General features: G+C 42.6%; 1 long non-coding RNA gene across 2 annotated transcripts in view; it reads right to left on the bottom strand.

Moving 5' to 3' along the window:
• Window positions 1-966: 966 nt before the first annotated feature.
• Window positions 967-20,248, bottom strand: part of LOC125919514 (uncharacterized) — a 97,292-nt gene continuing 78,010 nt past the window's right edge. For both annotated transcript variants that reach the window (XR_007456810.1, XR_007456811.1), the window contains 2 exons: window positions 10,201-10,352; window positions 967-1,215 (listed from right to left, as the gene is read on the bottom strand). This is a non-coding gene — a long non-coding RNA (uncharacterized LOC125919514). The remainder of the gene's footprint in view (window positions 1,216-10,200; window positions 10,353-20,248) is intronic.

The raw sequence follows: 20,248 nt of genomic DNA, 5'->3' as shown, positions 1-20,248 counted from the left end.
GGCCGGAGGAGCAAAGGGGAGCAGAGAACTGTTACTTAGGGATGAGGAAGCTGCAGCTAACCCTGGACTGGAGTCACAACCCCACCAACAATGCCAGTGGCATCACCGCTGCCTGCGGTCAGTGGCCTCAGCAGCCCACTGCTGCTGCTCGAGGCCCTGCCAGGAGCAGACAGATGTGCGTCTCCTGACTCCTGGTTTCCCACCAATGGATCCTACTGGCAGACCCCAACAGGAAGCCAGCGGTAGCAACGGACTCTAGGAAAAGGAATTCTCAGGGTTCCAGTGCTCGTATACAGAGGAGACTATAGAAGGATCAGCTGGAAGCTGACAGCCAACAGACACACTGGAGAGCTGCCCGCATGGATGCTATATTTCAGCCGATAGATACTGCCCGTGTGGATGCTATCATTTCACCCATTTACAGATCAGATAACCGAGACTGAACTCACACAACGGATAGTGGCAAAACCAGGATTCAGACGCCGTTTTACCAGCGTCTGACTCTTGATTTCGACTCAGGTCATGATCTCATGCTTCATGACTTTAAGCCCCACATTGGGCTCCACACTGACAGCACAGAGCCAGCTTGGGATTCTCCCTCCCTCTCTCTTTGCCCCTCCCTTGCTCTCTCTCTCTTGCTCTCTCTCTCTCTCTCTCTCTCTCTCTCTCTGTGTGTGTGTGTGTGTGTGTGTGTGTGTGTATGTGTGTGTCTCTCAAAATAAATAAATAAACTTAAAACAACAACTCAGTTCTACCGGGCTCCAAAGCCAGTTTAGCCTCTATGCTGTCCCGCTTAGCCAAATCACATCTGCGTTAGGAATGAAGAGGTTTCTGGGCAATCAGTAGAAGGTGAGTTTCTCAGAGTCAGGACATGTGCCCTACACATTGAACCAGTTAGCATTTGCTACATGAGAAATAACGTCAAAACTCAGAGGCTCAAAACATAAAGTTTTATTTTTGCTCAGGTGTCTAGAGGTGAGCTGAGTGGTCCTGCTGCTCTTGACGGAGCTTCCTGATGAGTCTGTGGTCAGCTGTGGTAACCGGAGGCCATGCTGCTGACCGAGGCTGGCCTTGCTCATGTGTTCTGGAATCAGCTGGCTGTCACCTGGTCTGGAATGGCTTTAGCTTGGACAGATGCACTCTTCTCCACTAGGAGACTGTGTGCACATGGCAAGGCCACCGTTCCAAGAAAGAGAACAGACCACCACGGTCACTCTGTAAAAGGCACAGGCACAGGGAAGTCATACTTGGGACCACAGAGGCAATGGCTCCCCCTGCCCCTGGAGCCTCTCCCAGCACCCCCACAGGGCCTGCCAGGCTGTCTCCTGAAGACAGAGACCTTGTCTACTTTACCCACTGCTCTAACAAGGACACATGTTGGGGCTGGATGTTTGAACGTGCCCCGCACTTGAAGCAAACAGCCAAGGGAAAGAAAGCGTGCTGTCCGTGCCTGCAGTGTCCCTCTCCTGGAACTAAGTCTCCCGGAGAACCAGGTGCAGGAGGGTGGTTAGCAGCTGCTTCTGTGGGATGATGATTTGAAAAATTCCTCAAACTTAATATCACCATGGACTCCAGGATCTGAAAAACTCTCCCCGGCCTCCGAGAGGAGAAAGTCTCTCGCCGCACGCCTCCCTTTGTTGCTGGAGTGGTAATGTTTGGGGAGAGCAGAGCAGACGAAGCACGTCACCTTTCTTTCCATGACATAGAGCGTCTAAGAATGTGCGGTTGCCCCAGCCGGGGGGTGACGGCTGACACCCTCCCACCCCCCACCCCGTGCTGCTCAGAGGGCTCGCTGGCGAGGCAGCAGGGGGCTCTCACGGGCGCGGGCAGAAGAGGCCCCCAGCTCCCCACCCGACTGTGGATGCGGGGGTAGCTGCATGCCTCCAGATGGACAGCTCCCTGCCACGGTCTCCAAATACACACGCACACACGTGCACGCACATGCACGTCCTGAAATCAGCACGTCTGTGAGGCCACCCGGACTGCATCTCAGCCCATATCCCTGCAGTCAGGGGACATTGCTGGCACATGAAGACTGGGGAGGGCCCAGCCAAAGAACCCACGTTGGAGGCTGAGTTCCTGCATCTCCATTTCTGGTTTTGCATGCACCGCACCCCCCTCCCCCTGCCAATCCACACCAAGCTCGGGTTCACCCCCTGGTATGGATGCTTCTCCCCAGATCTCAGTCCCCCATCTCCCCAACCTTGTCCCTGGGGCTGTTTTCATTTCTACCAGCCATTCCATCCTCAGCTAGCATGCCCCCAGGGCCTCCTGTCTAGAAGACGGAGCTATCCCTATAGTTAAGCATTCAGGACCTGCTAGGGTGGCCTTCTTGGGGGGCATTTGTGCAGTAAAAGGTAGAGCCCTCCTGTGGGCTGGGGGAGGGGATTGTCGCCTCTGTCGCCAGGGTAGTTTGCAAAGAGATGCAAATGTCCTGTATTTCAGTTATGGTGGTAGTTACCCAAATGTAAACAGTTGTCGTAACTCATTACCCTGTACGTCAAAAAACGGTAAATTTTGATACGTATAAGGTATATCTCAATAAATATAACTATACCCATACCTACACCTACACCTATACCTATCTATGTCCTATTGATTGTGTTTCTCTGGAAAACCCGGACCAATACATCAACATGAGGGAGTAAGGAGAGAAGCAAGAGGGCACCAAAAATGTCACTTCCAGCCTAAGATGCTCAGAATAAATGCAGGATCCCAGGAGAAGAGGATAGAACAGAGGGGAAAAGGGAAAACCACAGTAGAGGGGGCTCCAGACACCCAAGAAAGAGAGTCAACATTGCCTAAAAAGCCATATGAGGGAAAGAAGAAATGTAGTGACTTTCTCTGGACCCCCGAGCAGTTACGATAGCTGTGTTCTGTGCTAGTGAGACCTTTGCAGCCAGGGTGGGTGTGATAGAGGGCTGCTGCTTAGCCCAAGGTGAGGTAAGTCAAGGAGTTCATCACTGTCACACCAAAAAAGACTGAAGGTGAATTCCGGAACTCTGGCAGAATCCCTATCAGAAATAGAGGCAAGGGCTCCCCCCATACTACATTAGTTACCACAGTTTTGGAAAATCTGGCAACTATGTATGTGACAAAACATGTAACAAACATATGAGAAAATATGTTTTGTCACATACATAGTTGCCAAATTGCCGGGGGGGGGCCGCAATTGCACTCCTGGTTACAAACTCATGAGAGATCAATGCCTATGTCTGCCAGTGGGCAGGCAAAAAAGACATTCTTAGCAGCATCATTTGTTATACCCCACCCTCAACCTGGAAACAATCCAGCTGTCTATCAACAGCACAATGGTTTAATAAATCGTGGCATATTCACACAATAGACTACAACACAGCAATGAAAAAGAACTACGAGGATTTGCACGATGTGGATAAATCTCATAGACAGGTGTTGAGCAAAAGAAGCTAGACATAAGAGTACATGCTTACAATTTCATTTACATGAAGCTCAGAAATGGAAATTAATCTCTGATGATAAAAGTGCAAATAAATAGTCGCTTTTGTGGCGCAACAAGAAGGGGCAGAAGAGAGATTTCTAGGGGTTCATCATGTTCCATTCTTGCTTTGGGTGCTGGTCACATGAAAGTATTTACATATAAAAATTCATCAACCTGTAAATTTTTGCGTGGTTGGTTTTTGTTTTTGTGTTATATTCTGCTGTTTATTATAAGCTTCTATTGCAGTTGGATAAATAAAGCTAGAACCAAACAAACTGGTTCTGAGGCGTTCGTAGTTCAAGCCAAAACAAGAAGCATTTGAATTTCATTTGGAGAAGATTGCCTATTTAAAGAAGCTTGGGCATTTTATTTTATATTTTTTTAAGTTTTTATTTAAATTCCAGTTAACATACAGTGTAATATTAGTTTCACATCAACCTATACATTTAAAGTGTGTATACCTTGTGTATATTATATTTTAATAAGAAATGTATATGATATGTGCAACTATATGCATAGAGAGAGAGAGAGAGAGAGAGAGCGTGCACATGTGCAAGAATGTGCCAGGAACGAGGGATCTGACACTTGAAAAATTACACAATCCATGCCCTTCTGGATTTTAGGAGTGAGTAGAGGGAAAGACATTAAGCAAATAATCACCCAAAGGGATAAAGAAAAACAAACTGTGGTAAGTACTATAAAAGGCAAGTGGGGAGACTGTAACATGAGGTCTGATTCAGACCTAACATCTAAGAAGGCTTCTCTGAGGAATGAGGCTTCAGCCGACATCCGCAGAGTGGGCAGAAGTCAACCCAGAAGCCTTCGGGCAGAGGAAGGAGGACAGCAAAGGTTCTGAGCAAGACGGGCTTGGCCCTTAGGAGGGACGGACAGACATGGAGGAGAACAGCAAGTGAGAAACACCAGTGCACAGCCAGCCCAGAAAGGTGACACATCAGGGAAGTTTCAGGGGACCATGTGAAGGATTTTGGATTTATTCTGACTGTGGTGGGGAGCCACTGGATGCTTTTGCACAGGCAGCAACACAATCTAACTTATGTTTGTTAGCAGCATCTGCCATTTGTGCTTAACAAAGATTGCCAAGGGGCAAAAGAACACACGGGGAGGCTACTAAGAGGCAGCTGCAATGGACAGACTACAGGGATGGTGATGGGAGAATGGATCATTGACTTCACTTACTGAAATGGCAGTCTGGCAGCAGCTCAGTGAAAAAGCAAAAGAAGGATTATATTAAGCATAAGCAAAAACAACAACAAATAAAACCTTTAGTGGCCGACAATTATCCTTGTACTTTTATCCATGACGTTTATCAATACCCCTTCCTTCAACAATATCACATTCAAAATTAGCCCCTAAGGACTCTTTAAATTCCAGATCTCAATATTTTTCTGAATCACGTTTGGCCATGAGCAGTCAGGAACAGCTTGGGGCCCATCAGGGATGTTGATTATCCTAATACCTAACATCTACGGATGTGGAGTATATAGAGCTCTATGGAGCTCCATATGGAGCTCTATGGAGACCTCAGGGTCTATGGAGCTCTATGGAGCCCTTGCCTCAGGGTCTATGTGGATGAGTTGCTTAGTCCCCACAACAACTGTCTTAGGTAGGCGCTGTTATTTTCCCTGTGTAAAGTTGAGGACGGGGAGGCAGAGTTAAGTGTCCCCAATTCCCTAGCTACTGATAGGCAGGTAGTATGGTGCCAGACCTGTGTTTTAACAATAGGCTCTAGTCCTTCTTGTGATCGACACTTTGATCTTGACCTTTTTGGAACCTTTAGCTAACAGAGTAATTTCCAGGCATATCAAAGAATGCTGGAGTTGGTTTGCATTTCCGATTCGGTTAAATTAATTGTTTTGTTTTTTCCTTCCTTGAAGGATACATTCCTGGAAGTTAAATGGCTTCCCTTGAAAGTCAGCTGGAAACTTTTGACAGCTAGACGCTGGGTGCTTGGTGCTCTTCATGACATGTGAGTCAGTCGAGTCAGTCACACCAGCCACTGTTGGCTTTGAGAAGTCTATGCTGAATTCCAAAACATTTGGCAATTTCAGCGGTATTAATGGCATTTCCTGGAAAATGATGGAAAACCTGTGAATTCAGCAAGTTCTTATTTCGATGTTTAATCCTATTATAACTTTTTTGAAGAAGCTTCATGAAGGGGACAAGATTAAGTAATGGTTAACTCTGTAAGGTGCTACCCAAGTAAGTCACCCAGCCGAAGTGGCCATCAGATGAATGCAGGCAGGTTGCACCATGTGCTGGAGATGAATTCCTCATCACCACTGATTCCAGTGCTGGGCAGCTGACAAGTTTCTTTTGACATCTATTGTAAGATGCATCCCTCTTTCATGAGAACATAAAACATGTGAAGTGCTGAATTTCAGATTGAGGGAAATAGGGTATTCTGAAACTAGAATCCCCCTTTTTGCTAGGTAAGAAGCCAGTCTCCTACATTAAAGGAATCTGACCGCTTCAGCCCTCTACACTGGCTCTTTTGCATCCTATTCTAGACCTTCAAACACTTTCCCCTGCTCAGTTACCCTCGTGTGCCTCTAAATACATCAACTGTAAGGTAAATGCATTCTAAATATCTTCTGAAGGCTGTAGCTTCTGGTATGGAGTAGCATTGCCTCATATGTTATTATCACCATTTATTAGCCTTATGGATGTGAGCAGGTTACTCTGAGTTCAGTTTCTCATCCAAAAAAAAGGAATATAATAATATCTACCTCCAGGGGTTTTAAGGGATAAAATAAGAGAATACATAGCAGCAAGTTAACATAGAGTCTTGCACCCAGTGGTTTAGCCAAGGATGTTAGCTGCTATTATTACTATTAATGTTACAGTTAGTTAATATTGACACTAATTAATATTAATATCATCATCATAGTAGATCTCTTATCTCTTATTTTATCTCTTATTAACAATTGGTTAATTGAAAATTAACCTTAGTCAACTGGTTAAATGAAAAGTTCAAATCAATGGAGCGCCTGGGTGGCTCTGCCAGTTAAGCGTCCGACTTTTGATTTTGGTTCAGGTCATGATCTCACAGTTTGTGGGTTGGAGGTCTGCATCAGGCTCTGTGCTGACAGCATGGAGCCTGCCTGAGATTCTCTCTTCCTCTCCCTTTGCCCCTCTCCAACTCACGTGCACTCTTGTTCTCTCTCTCTCTCTCAGTATAAGTAAGTAAACATTTTAAAGGTCAAATCAAGTGAGAAATTAATAATAACAATAAAGATATTCAAACATCTAATTCTACCTATATTGAATGGCTTGCAACAGACCATTTATGCCAAGAAAAAACTAGAAAATCCAATTAAATTACAAACACAGATCTGTTTGAAGGCACTTGACAGTTGCTGAGGCAGCCAGCACAGGAGAAGTCAAGATCTTGGAGAGAAGGTAACCACAGTCAGGTGAGCCAACAATCCCTCTCTCTTTCGCTGCCTGGCATTTCCAAGGTGTCCAGTCAGAGGACAGTTGCCAAGGGCAGAAATGCCAGGAAAGTTTTCAAGAATCTCAGAGAGCTGGGGAGATAAAAAGTTATAGTTCATGGCTTCCCAGGCAGCGAAGAATTGAATGTCCAAGATCTCTGAGAGAAGAAAGGCATAGAGAAGTAAGCCCAACACTCTTTTACCTTAAAGCTTTTGCACAGAGCAGAAGCTTAGGAAGTAGAGCAAAAATATGCTAAAAAATTTAACCCAAGATTCTGTTGACTGTTTAAGATTCTAATACTAAAGCTGAATAAACAAGGATTTTTGTTTTGTTTGTATTTAAAATTCATTATTGAAGAGGACTGGAGTAGAATTCCAGCGTTCATGTTCTTAACCACTAGGCTGTGTGAACTTGGTGACCTACATTTTAATCTTGATCTCTTTAGCACATTTTAGTTTAACTGTATTTTCAGGAACCAAAAAATTCTGGAATTTGCCTGAAATAGTAATATATCTAATTTAAAAATTAAACCTGTAATTAAAAAACTTCCCCAGAAAGTCTCCAGGCCCAGATGGCTTCACTGGTGAATTCTTCTAAATATTTGAAGGAGAAATAACACTAATCTTAAACATCTCTTCCAAATAAAAGCAAAAAAAGAAAACACTTCGCAACTTGTCTTATCATGCCAGCAGAATCTTGAAAACAAAGCTTACAAGAACACTATAAGAACTAAAAATTACAGGTCAATCTTTCTCATAAACATAGATAGAAAAATTGTAACCAAATGTTATCTAACCATATATAAAAAGAATAGTATGTGGCAACCAAGTTGGGTTTATTCCAGTAATGCAAGGTTGGTTTTATGTTCAAAATTAATCAATCAATGTAATTTAACAATTAATTTGATATAGGAGAAAAATCATAGGATTGTCTCAATAAATGAGTAAAAAGCATTTATAAAGCCAACATCCATTCATGATTTTTAAAAATCTTGGCAAATTTAGCCTCAAGTGAAAAGAACTTTTTTAATCTGATAAGTACATATTTTTTTAAAAAGCTACAGAAAACATACTTAACAATGGAATATTGAAAGTGTCCATCTGAGATCAAGAGTAAGACAAGAGTATCCACTACCAGAATTTTGGTCAACATTGTCCTGGAAGTCATGGAAAAAATATATATAAATAAATAAAAGGAAAAAAAATAAATGAAAGGTATAGGGATCAGAAAAAAAAATATTGTCCTTATTTATATATGATTGTGTACATAGAAAAGCCAAAAGCTTCTCTAGACAAATCATTAAATTAATAAGGGAAGCTAGCAAGGGTTAGCAGATATAACATCAATATATTTAAAAAATAATATTGGATATGCTATCAGTAAATCATTATACATGAAAAATTTAAAGCTACTTTATCCAATAGCATCAAAAAATACCAACTACTTACAATTAAAACAAAATATGTCTGACTTTTACACTAAAAACTGAAAAGTCTTACTGAGAGAAATTTTACAAGACCTAAATAAATAGAAAGAATCTGCTATATTGTCATGGAGAAGAAGACTTCATAATTTAAAAGTGTCAGTTATTCCCAAATTGATCTATAGGTTCAGTGAAATTCCTAGTGAAGAGGTGTATTTGTGAGAAAGAGAGAGAGAGAGAGAGAGAGAGAGAGAGAGAGAGAGAGAGAGAATTGACCTGTTCTTCTAACGTGTATGTGGGAAAGGCCAAGAATAGCCAACATAACACTGAAAAATAAGAAAAAATATTGGAAGACTTGCATTACCAGATATCAAGCCTTATAAAGCTACAGTGATTAAGATAGTGTGCCATTGTGGAAAGGGTGGACAAATAAACATACAGAATTGAACAGAGATTCCAGAAACAAAGATAAAAATGCATGGAGTAAGGAAAGTATGGTCTCTTTAATAAATGGGGCTTGGTCAGGGGCGCCTGGGTGGCTCAGTCGGTTGAGTGTCCGACTTCGGCTCAGGTCATGATCTCACGGTCTGTGAGTTCGAGCCCCGCGTCGGGCTCTGTGCTGACAGCTCAGAGCCTGGAGCCTGCTTCGGATTCTGTGTCTCCCTCTCTCTCTCCTCCTCCCCTGCTCATGCTCTCTCTCTGTCTCAACAATAAATAAAAACATTAAAAAATTTTTTTTAAAAATGGGGCTTGGTCATTAGAAACCCATATAAAAACATAAAGCAAGTATCCTCAACCTACCTCACACTACACACAAAAATCAATTCCAGGTGTCTTATATGAAAGGTAAAATGATAAAGCTTTTAGGGGATAACCTTGGAGAATATTCTTATGATCATAAACAGAACCATAAGGGAAAAGATGACCAGTTATACCATGATAACATCAAGAACGTTTGAGTTTCAAAGACAGTCCTGAGAGAATGGAAATATAAGCCACAGAGTGGACGAAGATATTTGTGATATGTATATTCAATGAAGGACTCAAATCCAGAATACACACAAAAAGAAAAACTGTCTATAAATCTCTAAGAAAAATGTGGACATTCCAAGAGAAGAATAGAAAAATGACATGAATTGCCACTTCATTAAAAATAATATTTCAAATGCCAATGATCATTTTGAAAATGGGATCATCTTCATGGGAAATGCAAAATAAAACCACAATAAGACACCTAGCACTGAGATCTTGGTTTCTAAATTCTATTCTCCAATAAAAGGGATCAAAGCCTCTTGGAGAAATGGACAATTCTAAGGCTGGAGCAGGGAAAATACAATATGAACCAGAAGTGACTTTAAGTACCAGAAAGTTAAAAAAAAAAATGCTTAAAAAACAAAGGGGTGGGGGACGTGTTAAAGGGACATTGAAGCCACCCTGAAGGAGTTCCCAGTGGCCAATGCTGGAAAAATGTGAGCCACAAGTAAGTCACTATAGTACTGTATTATAACCCAAAGTACAAAACTAATATACATGAGTCCATACTGATATGAATGAATGAATGAATGAACAAATGCATGAGGAAGATAAAAGTAAAACTTAATTCTCCCTTCCCACCCACCTTGAGGGTGGCTGGACTTAGTGCTTCACTTCCAAACTATAAAATAGAGAAAGGAATAATGGGGACTTTGCAGTAGAGAAACCCAGAAAAGGCTATCTCAATCAAGTGATGAAGGTTAACCTCATCAGTGATGTCATGTGGTTGGTATGTAGTCTTTAATTATGGTGTAATGAGAAGAACATTTCACCTCTGTGCTATTCTTTCCAAAAATCTTTAACCCTATTCTAGTAATGACATCAGACAGACCTGGATTATTGGATATGCTGCAGGATACCTTGCCAGTATTTCTCAACACCATCAAGGTCATAAAAACAAAGGAAGACTGGAAGACTGTCGCAGACCAGAGGGGGCTGGGGAGACATGACAAGTAAATGCAATGTGGTTCCCTGGAATGGCTCCTGGAACAGAAAGAAGAAAATAATGGAAAAACTGATGAAATCCAAATAAAGTCTGGAGTTTACTTAATAGTAATGTACCAATGACAGTTTCTTAGCTTTGCCCAATACATTATAATAATGTAAGATGTTAACAATGGAGAAAACCGGGTGAGGTCAACATGGGAACTCTGTGTACTATCTTTGCCATTTTTTTTTTGTAAATCTAAAATTACTCCACAATAAAAGATGTACTAAAAACAAACAATAAGATAATACGTCACCCCCATGTGAATAGCTAAAATTAGAAACTACAGTGGCACAGACAGCACCAAATATTTGCAAGGATGTTGGAAACACTGGGACTTTCATACTCTACAGAGGAAAAGCGTAAACAGACACAACCACTTTGGAAAATCCATGTAGTATCTACAAAACCTGAATACAAAAACAACTCAGGGCCCAGCAATTTTCCTTCTAGAAAGATGCTCAAAAGATGGGGCCCCAGGGTGGCTCAGTCTGTTAAGCGTCTGACTCTTGATTTCAGCTCAGGTCATGATCTCACAGTTTGTGAGTTTGAGCCCTGCATCAGACTCTGAGCTGACAGTGCAGAGCCTGCTTGAGATTCTCTCTCTCCCTCTCTCTCTCTGACCCTCCCCTGCTGGAACTCTTTCTCTCTCTCAAAATAAATAAATAAACATTTAAAAAAATGCACGTATATGTTCATCACAAGGCCTGTATAAAAATGTATATAGCAGAACCGTTCACAACAACAAGACATTGGAGACAACACTAATATCCCCCAATAATAAAATGGGTAGATAAACAGAGTTATTAACCACTTCCAAAGCACCATTGAACTCAGATGGACTGCTACCCAGATGTGGTCGTATTTTGCTAGGGGTTACTTACATCTCTTTTTGGCTACTATTTATTGAGTGCTTACTGGGTACCACTATAGCTCATGGAATACTATATAAGACTGACCAAATTACTGCTACACTGAACAACATGGGTGGATTTTGCAAACATAATGCCAAACAAAGGAATTCAAGCCCAAAACACAAAACAAAAACATTTAGCTTGATTTATAAAATAGGAAAATGTAACCAATGCTGATAGAAGTCAGAGTAGCCATCACATTTGAGGCAAGAGTGTGCGATGATTGGAATAAGACACGAAGAAAGATTTTGGGGGTGGGGGCAAAGTTCTGTTTCCTGATCTGGTTGCCGGTTACCCTGAGCGTTCGCTTTGTGAAAATATATCCTGCTACACTGTTAGATGGGTGCTCTTTTCTCTATGTATGTTACACTTCAATAAAAACTTTTCTTAAAGCTAAAGAATGATACATAATACCTCAAACCTGTTTAATTTTAACTTAAAGCATATAAATGCACATTCATTCACCACTCTTTTGATGTGGAGCCAAGGTTTTTCTTTGAGAACGGGTCTGCTGACTGGAACTTCTTGTCATCTTTCTTACATAAACCACACCCATCATGCATCATCTACAGTTTCCAGCGTCAGCTGCTTTGAAGCAGAGAGAGACCTTAAAGACCCTTGTAAAGCAATCGGAGTGCAGAATCTTGCTAGAATTTTATGATTTCCCCAATTCTTTCATTGTTTCAACCACACCCAACTCCACAGCAATTTTTTTTTTCAATTCTCCTGAGTAAGTCTTTTCAAACCTTTCGATTCAGCATTCATAGAAACATTTCTCCTTTTGTTTTTCACACTTATTTTATTTTTGTGGCTAATATTGCATTAAGTGACTAACGGGAAAGGCTGCAGGAAAGACTTGGAACCAAGCACCAATGATCCTTGATAAACATACAATTCTAAACGACAGGAGGCATATGTCAGTGTCCTGCAGAGATGCCCACATTTATAGGCACTTTCCATGATGTGGGCATACCTTCACCAATGTGTTTTATAGAGGAAATCCAGAGCTTCAGCTAAACCCCTATGTCTGTCAGTGGGCAGGTCCCTCATGCCATTACATATGCCCCTAATCTCCCAGCTGCTACCACTGGTCATTTTTGGATCATCTTTCACATGAGCCATTTGGAGACCCCTTAATTTCCATACAGGTACCTTTTTTTCCCCCCAAGGTAAAAAGCATGCACCTGTTTCCTGCTTAAAACTCTTTAATGTAGAGTCCTTGGTGTATATTGGGTGCTCAGTAAATACATGTTGAATGAGCAAATGACTAAACACATGGATACATGAATTTTCAGCTCCTCCGGGACAAAGGTCCAGCCTATTCTGCAAGCCCTGCCTGGTCAGATCCTGCTCCCCTTCCCATCCTTATCTTCCATCTCCTCCAGTGCACCCTGTGCCACAACACCAGCGAGCATCTCGTGATTGCCAACCATGGGCTACCGCACACGCTGGTCCTTTGCTGGATGTGCTCTTTTCTGTAGCCTTCCATGAAGGTGCCTGTGTAAGTCTCAGCCATTCCCACTTCCTCAAAACTGTCCCTGATACATCCTGGCAGAGTGCAATACCTCTGATCTCCTGCTTTATAGATCCTGCTACTATCATTCCTTGCACTATGCCTGTCTCTCCCAGAGACAGTGCAACAGAGAGACTTGAGGGCTTTAATTTAGCCTCTTTATTTTGTTTCCTAGTCCCAACGTCTAGCTCAGCCTTGGCACAGAGTTGGTGCCCAACACGGGCAGGAAAGCGAGTCTACTGGCCTGAGTTCAAATGCTGGCTCTGCCACTTGATAGCTCTGGAGCCTCGGGCAGTTTCCTTCTCTACCACTCAGCTTCCTATAAAATAGGAGCAGTGATGTCTACCTCTCAGTGTTCCTACAAAGACCGAACAAGATCTCTTATGTAAAGAGCCTGGATCACAAAAAATACTCAATAAACAGAACCTAAAAACCCATGGCCATCTCCACTCTCAAGGTCTAGCCACCTGTCCGTCTATGTTCACCCAGATCAAATGGAAGTCTGGATGTGATGAGAACCCCCATATCTGCACAGGCAGGGTGGGGGGCACTCAATAAATATTTGCTGAGCAAATGAATGATGCGCTTCTGCCCCTCATCCCTTCCCTTTGTCCTGCTCTATTCTTTGCCCTTACCATCACTTTACACATCTAGGCTTTAGCTCTGTGAGTAATTTGAAATTAAAATCCCAAAGTTATTTTTCATAAGCAAGAACAGTCACTCTTGGGTCTGCTGGCACAGTATCCTGACAGGGGGCTGGCAACAGCCAGTTCACAGTGAGCCCTGCCAGGGGGCTGTGCACATGCTTCTAAGAATAACTCAGTGTCCAAGAATTCCGCCTGTTCTATCACAAGCTGGGGCCGGCAGGCAGCTGGTTTGCATTAGCGCTGAGAGCGACGCTATTCCACTTTGCTATAGTGAGACTGAGGCACCTCCTTCCCCTCTTCTGCTCCCACTCCAGGCTGCCATTGAGCAGGCAGAGTCTTCATTCAGCAGGCTTGAAAGCACCCGGAAGGGGTCTGCTTAGAGGTAAACTGCAGAGTAGATGAAGTTTGCCTTCTGGGTCCTTTCATCTCACATCTGGGTCATACATCACATTTCCATGTGGGTGTCATCCTGAGTCCTCCAAATCTCCATTCAAATCTCCCCTCACAAGAGCAGCTGATGCCTGGGACCATTCCTGACCCTCTCTTCATTCATTCATTCATTCATTCGTTCATTCATCTCTACACTGATGACTGAATAGTAAAGCTAAAGGGAACCTAGGAGCTCACTTAGGGAGACAGATTGGTCTATAGTGGTTCTCAGGGTAGAAGGGCAGTACCTTCTCCTAGTGGCATTAGGAAATGTCTAAGAGCATTTATTTTGGGGGTGTCACAAAGAGAAAGGGCCCTATTGACATATAGTGGGCAAGAACTAAGGACACAAAGTACCCTGAAATTCACAACACATTCCCACATGCTGAAGAATTGTCCCTCCAAAAACGTCAATAGTGTCCCCCTGGAGAAACACTGCTGGAATGAGCTGTGTCACCCGACACCCATCCTTTCCCCTCCTGCTCCCGAGCATGTCAGGGATGAGCACAGGCTTCCTCATCCTTGGCCTCTCCATGTCTTGTCTTCAAACAATTGAAATAGATTTGTTTTATGGAAAATGACAGAAGAAGACAAGGGCCATAGAGTCAAAAAGACCAGGACAAACGTTCTGTTTCTGCCACTCCAGCCGTGGAACCCCGAGCAGAGTGAATGATTTTCAGAGCCCCAAACTCATCTATGTAATGCTTCCCACAGTATCTATGGTGATAAGGTGATTGTGAGAATGGCCATCATTTTGCACAATTCCTAGAGGTGAGAAACACAGCTCAGCATTAAGAACTAATTAAGAGGACTCACACAGAGGACTGGGTGCACCGCAGGCATTTAACATACTGTACATATTACATGTCAGGTGGCTTGTACTGTAATAAAAACTCCACGAATGCCTATCCCGTTCTCTCCCATCCTCCTCCCATAGAAGGCATATGACTCGCTGAAGTCATCTGTGGTTCACTGGATAGGGCTCATAAAAAAGACATGGTTCCTACTTTCATAGAATTTAAAAATTAGAGGTTCTGATAAGACCTCCAGGTATGTATGTATATGTACATACACACATTTATGCATATGACAGTGAGACAGATATAAAATATATTAAACCATAAAGATTTTCAACCTACCCCTTCCGCACCCTACCTCCCACTATCCTAAAAGAAATAATCCTTTGATCATTTGGCCCATTACCAGGTCTTTGCCATGCTGACAGAGGGTGTAGACAGAGGATAGTAGAAGCCATATTGTTCTAAATAAGGCCGGATAAAGCAGGAGAGGCAGGGTGGGGAAGAAGACATGACAGAAGTGAACAAGAAGGGGAGAAAATGAGAAACAGCTTGCTGGAGGAGTGGACTCTGGGGCAAGAGATCCTGTCCAGGTGGTTTGGGGATTATCAAGGTGTTGGGGTTCTTCACTATACAGAGACTGTAATCGGAGTAGCCCTAGTGAGAACCCCTGAGATATGGTTACGATGGGCTAGAACTCTCAAAAGACTCTTCCAGAAAATTTCTACAGAGGCTTTGCATAGTCACCACGTCCACATTCTTGCTTACCTTCATTCATGCTTTCAGCTTCACACCACGTCAGCCCAGATCTAAAACCCAGCTCTTTCTTCAATTCCCTCCAAACCCTTCTTGCTCAAAGTTCCAAGAGAGGGGTGACTTCCCTACAGGTGTGGAGGAAGGAGGTTCAACATCAACATAGCACCAACAATGTCAGGGCGAGCACCAGACACTCCTCTTTTTTTAAAGTCCCTTGCTGCCCACCAGAGAGAAGTGCTTTTCACTGCTCAGGGGCCCTGCCGTGACGGATCTCATGGATTCCTCCCTCTCTTCCCATTCCTTCCCATTACCTCTCTTGTCTTCTCTGCCCCTCCCTCTCAGAAGCAGAAAACAAATGTCTCTCTTTTCTTCTCAGGGCAACCTGAGCCGTCCCTTTGCGTGCCCAAGAGCCTACCAACACCCCTGCCTTTTGGGATGCCTGTCTCCTTAATGGACAAGTCAAGGTGTTTTACTCAAAGTTGTTCCCTTCCTACAAGAATGAAGTCAGATCATAGACATTTCACCTCATTTTTCCTCTCTGCAACTTAAATAACAAATCCCAATTGTTGAGAGACATGAAGTCTTATGGAAATCCAGGGGGCTGGGCTGAGAGGATTTCCTGAGTAAGACTGACTTTAAGTAGACATTTGAAGGATAGATGGGATTTGGAGAGAACTGGAGAGAGAATCTAGTGGTATCACAACATAAGTAAAAATGTGGAGGCTGAATTGGCACAGAATATACAAAGGCGGGGGCGGGGGGGGTAAGGGGGGGGAGGAACTTGTTCAAGCTGAAGCCAACAATGCATTGGCTGGTAATGAAGGATAAAAATATGAGCACTAAGGTGAAATCATGATTGGAGGACTCTGAGTGTGTCGGGTTAAGAATATGACCAAAATCTGATCTCTCCTTTGGGACAGGCTAATCCATTTTGGGGGATTTTTTTCTTTAGAAAACCATATCAATGACCCTTTTAGATATGCAAAAGTAAAGCAAGAACATCTTGGAGGAAGACAGAATTCAACAGAGTAAATACATCTAATTCAGACAAACGAGCTGAATAGCCTGTTTTGTTAAGCCCAGAGCCTCCCAGAGCTATGTCTCTGTGAACGCTATTGCTTTTGGGGGATGGAAAAGTTTCTTTTCCGTATGGCTTTTTATCTACCACACAGCTGAACATTTTTTTATTCTTTCGGAGTTGGTGTTTTCTCCTTCATACAGTTGTTTGCAGAAGGATCAGAATTCAAATGGACAAGTTCTGAGAAGGAACTGGCCAGTGTGCCTTCTGTCCCCTTCACAGAGGACAAGCAACAGGGGAAAGAGATTGTATTGTCTTTGGTGCAGCTCAACAAAAATCTCACATGAGGTCCATCAAAACAGCCTGATTTTACAGTGCTTACTATAATAACATTGAACTTATAAAACAATTCATCCTAAGAAGAGACTGCGGTATTCATTTATTTTAATATTTGGAGTCTCTTCATAAAAATTACTTTATTAATCTTTTGATAAAAGGATTCCTGTAGTCTACAACTATGATTTTTCCTTAACCATCACCCATGCCCTTTGATTCTGGGAATAGCACTCTAGGTTTCCCTTAAGCCAGCCCTCTTTCCCTCTCAGGCACTTGGTTTAGGTGCGAATGTGGCCCTGCCTCCAAGGTACAGGGGGGCAACAGCAGCATTACCACTCAGGGAATGTCATTTATTGACTTGGCAGTCTGTCCTCACCACCCAATCTGAAGTAGAAACTTAATCACTTATATTCGTTTCTCTCTGTTTTAATTTTCTGCACAGCATTTTCTCATTATGTGATGTCTTTTCTTCTTGTTTACTCATTTTTCTGTGGTGTGTGTATATTTCCCACTTCTGGAATGAATGCAGGGATATTGTATGTCCTCTCCATACTATTTCCCCAGCAACGTAAAATGCTACTAGAACACAGAAAATAATCCATGTTTTTGGTTAAATGGTTTAACAAACAATGAACCAATGAAATGGCTCAGCAATGGAAACGTAACATAAATGGGTCTAAAAGTTAATTCTGGAAATGTTGTTGGCATGACCAAGGAAGAGTCATTCAATTTTGAGGCTACATACCTAGAGCTACCAGAGGTCACGTCAAGGGTTAAGCCTCCCACCCTAAGAATGAAGTCAATGCCAAAGAAGATAGAATCAGAGATGTAGAGAAGCAGCTTCCTGATGAAACACGTGAGCACCTGGATCTAGCTTTGCCTGACCTCAGTTAATTCTGGATGTTTCACTCCTGGGACTCTCAGCTCTCAGACTACAGGTATGCTTGCTGAGCTCTGCAACAGAGCCAGAATCAGTTCTACAGAGCACCACAGGCCTGCGCTCAGGGTTGTAGTCTCCTTCTAGGAAGGATAGTGTCTGCACTGTATTCTTCCCAAATATTTTTCCTGAAAAGTGGAGAAACGTTAGCAGGAAACATTAGCATATCCATTGTTTCCTGGGGGACTGAGGGAACAGCTCAAACCTCATGGAACAAGTACAGACACAACAGACACCATGGCCCTGTGCCCACAACCTATTTCACTTCCCTCCACAGGAAAACTGCCTGAGGAAGGAAACCAGACGTCCCCTTTTATAAAGGGTGCACAGCACTTCTTTAGTATTTCTCTCCTGTGGCCCAGCATGGTATAGAAAGAAAGCACTGAACACGTTGCCCAAGCATCTGGGTCCCAGTTCCTGCTGTGTCTTGCCCTCTAGACCAAGGTCACAGAAACTTTCAATTGTTCCATCAATATTTACTATGCATAGTCCTATGAGACCTATGTTTCTATGATTCTTCTTGTTGAAGACAAGTGACCAAAATTCAGATGAACTAGTTTAAGCCAAAGGATACAAAGAATATTTATGGACTCTGGGAATATTAAGAAAGGTTTCCAGGAAGGCCAAGTTGTATTAAATCCAAGACTAGATTAGTGGAGGGAATGCCCCAGTCATTCCCTAAAACTCTGGAGCATTTCAGAGAATGATGGTTCTCCAGCTTTGGCTTTAAGCATTGAGAGATGAATGAATTCTTCATATGATAGCATGTCTCATTTCCATACACCCTCTCATCTACTTTTTCCTTCTGTGTCCTGGCTCCTTTGTCTCTGGACTGGGAAGGAAGAGGACAGAGACCTGTTTGGTGTAACATGGCCTAGCAGATATGGTCCTACCTACTCCGGGAAATACAATATTGGAGTCAGATTGTTGAGAAAGTTTGTATTCATTCTATTGAAAATGGGTAATTATCTAAGACATAATACTTATTCTACAACATTTATGAAGCACACAGTGTATATAAGATCCTATACTAAGGAAATAAGAATAAATAAGGCACAGTCCCTGATACCAAGAGAATTGCCATCTAATATGGCCCTTGAAAGATGAAGCTAGAAATATCTAGAACAGAACTGTCCAATAGAAATATAATGTGATTCATAAATTTAAATTTAAATTTTCTAGTAGCCACATTACAAAAATAAAAAACACAGGTGGATTTCATTTTAGTAATATACTTTATTTAACACAATACATTCAAAATTATTAATGAGATTTTTTTAAATTTTTTTTAACGCTTATTTATTTTTGAGACAGAGAGAGACAGAGCATGAACAGGGGAGGGTCAGAGAGAGGGAGACACAGAATCTGAAACAGGCTCCAGGCTCTGAGCTGTCAGCACAGAGCCTGACGCGGGGCTTGAACTCACTGACCGCGAGATCATGACCTGAGCCGAAGTCAGCCACTTAACTGACTGAGCCACCCAGGAGCCCCTATTAATGAGATATTTTACATTCTTTTTTCTCTTACCAAGGCTTCAAAACCCAATGTGTCTTTTATAGCTCAATTTGGCCTAGCCCCATCTCAAGTGTTCAAAGCCATCTATGATTAATGGCTGTCATAGTAGACAACACAAATCTCAAAGATATTAATGGGAAAATCATCACAGTTCTTACACTTCCATGGAGGAGAAGTATAGTGAACATCTGTCTTTCTTCTCCATTACAACTCTTTCCTTGAATGGTACCCTGATATTCCTCTCCAGAGCCACCTGTCTCACACTTAGTCCATTTGCATTATGGATGGTGTTGATGCCATCCCAAATCCAGAGGTGGTGGCTCTTCAGGTCATTATATGGCTTTAGACATAGAGATTGGTTCAGGGGATGGACACATGACCCAATCAGGGTCATATGAAATGCAGTGATTCTTTGGTTGAGACTTCTGAAAAAGAAACATTCTCTTTTCTACAGGACTTGAATCTGGGAGCATGTGACCTTGGGGTGCCAAAAACCACCATAACGAGCCAAGAATGAAGCCACCATGTTAAAGGTAGAAGATGAAAAGAAATTCAGTTGTCATGGGCTAGGGAATTCCTGAGCTTTTCAGCTACATGGATCAATAAACTCTTTACACAAGCCAGTTTGAGTCTGGAGACTCTAAAAAGAGTCCAGATATAAAAGGGAACTTGTGCTCCATTCTTCTGGAGGAGGTAGTATAGACTGATTGCATCTAGTTTTTCTCTCCATCCTTGTATCCTCTGAGAACAGAAGTAACTTGACTGGAATACCAGTGAGCCCTTAAATCCATTGGGGTACATGTATCAGGAGAGAACATCACTACACTAAAATAGCAAAGCACTTGTCTCTCATTCTTACTTCTCTCTTGCTGTCTTGTATGACAGAACCAACAAGGGATCTACCCTCTCTATCTGAGCTTCCCCCCCGAAGCTGAGTGGGTAAGTCAGGTCAGCCTTGGGGGACTGACGGCATTTGACTCTTGCCACTACAGTGGTGCTTGATTCATACCAACGACACATTCAATTGCAT

The sequence above is a fragment of the Panthera uncia genome, chromosome B4, assembly GCF_023721935.1.
Source record: "Panthera uncia isolate 11264 chromosome B4, Puncia_PCG_1.0, whole genome shotgun sequence".
NCBI lineage: Eukaryota > Metazoa > Chordata > Mammalia > Carnivora > Felidae > Panthera > Panthera uncia.
Note: the sequence above shows the minus strand (reverse complement) of the source record. Positions and strands in the feature narration are given on the sequence as shown.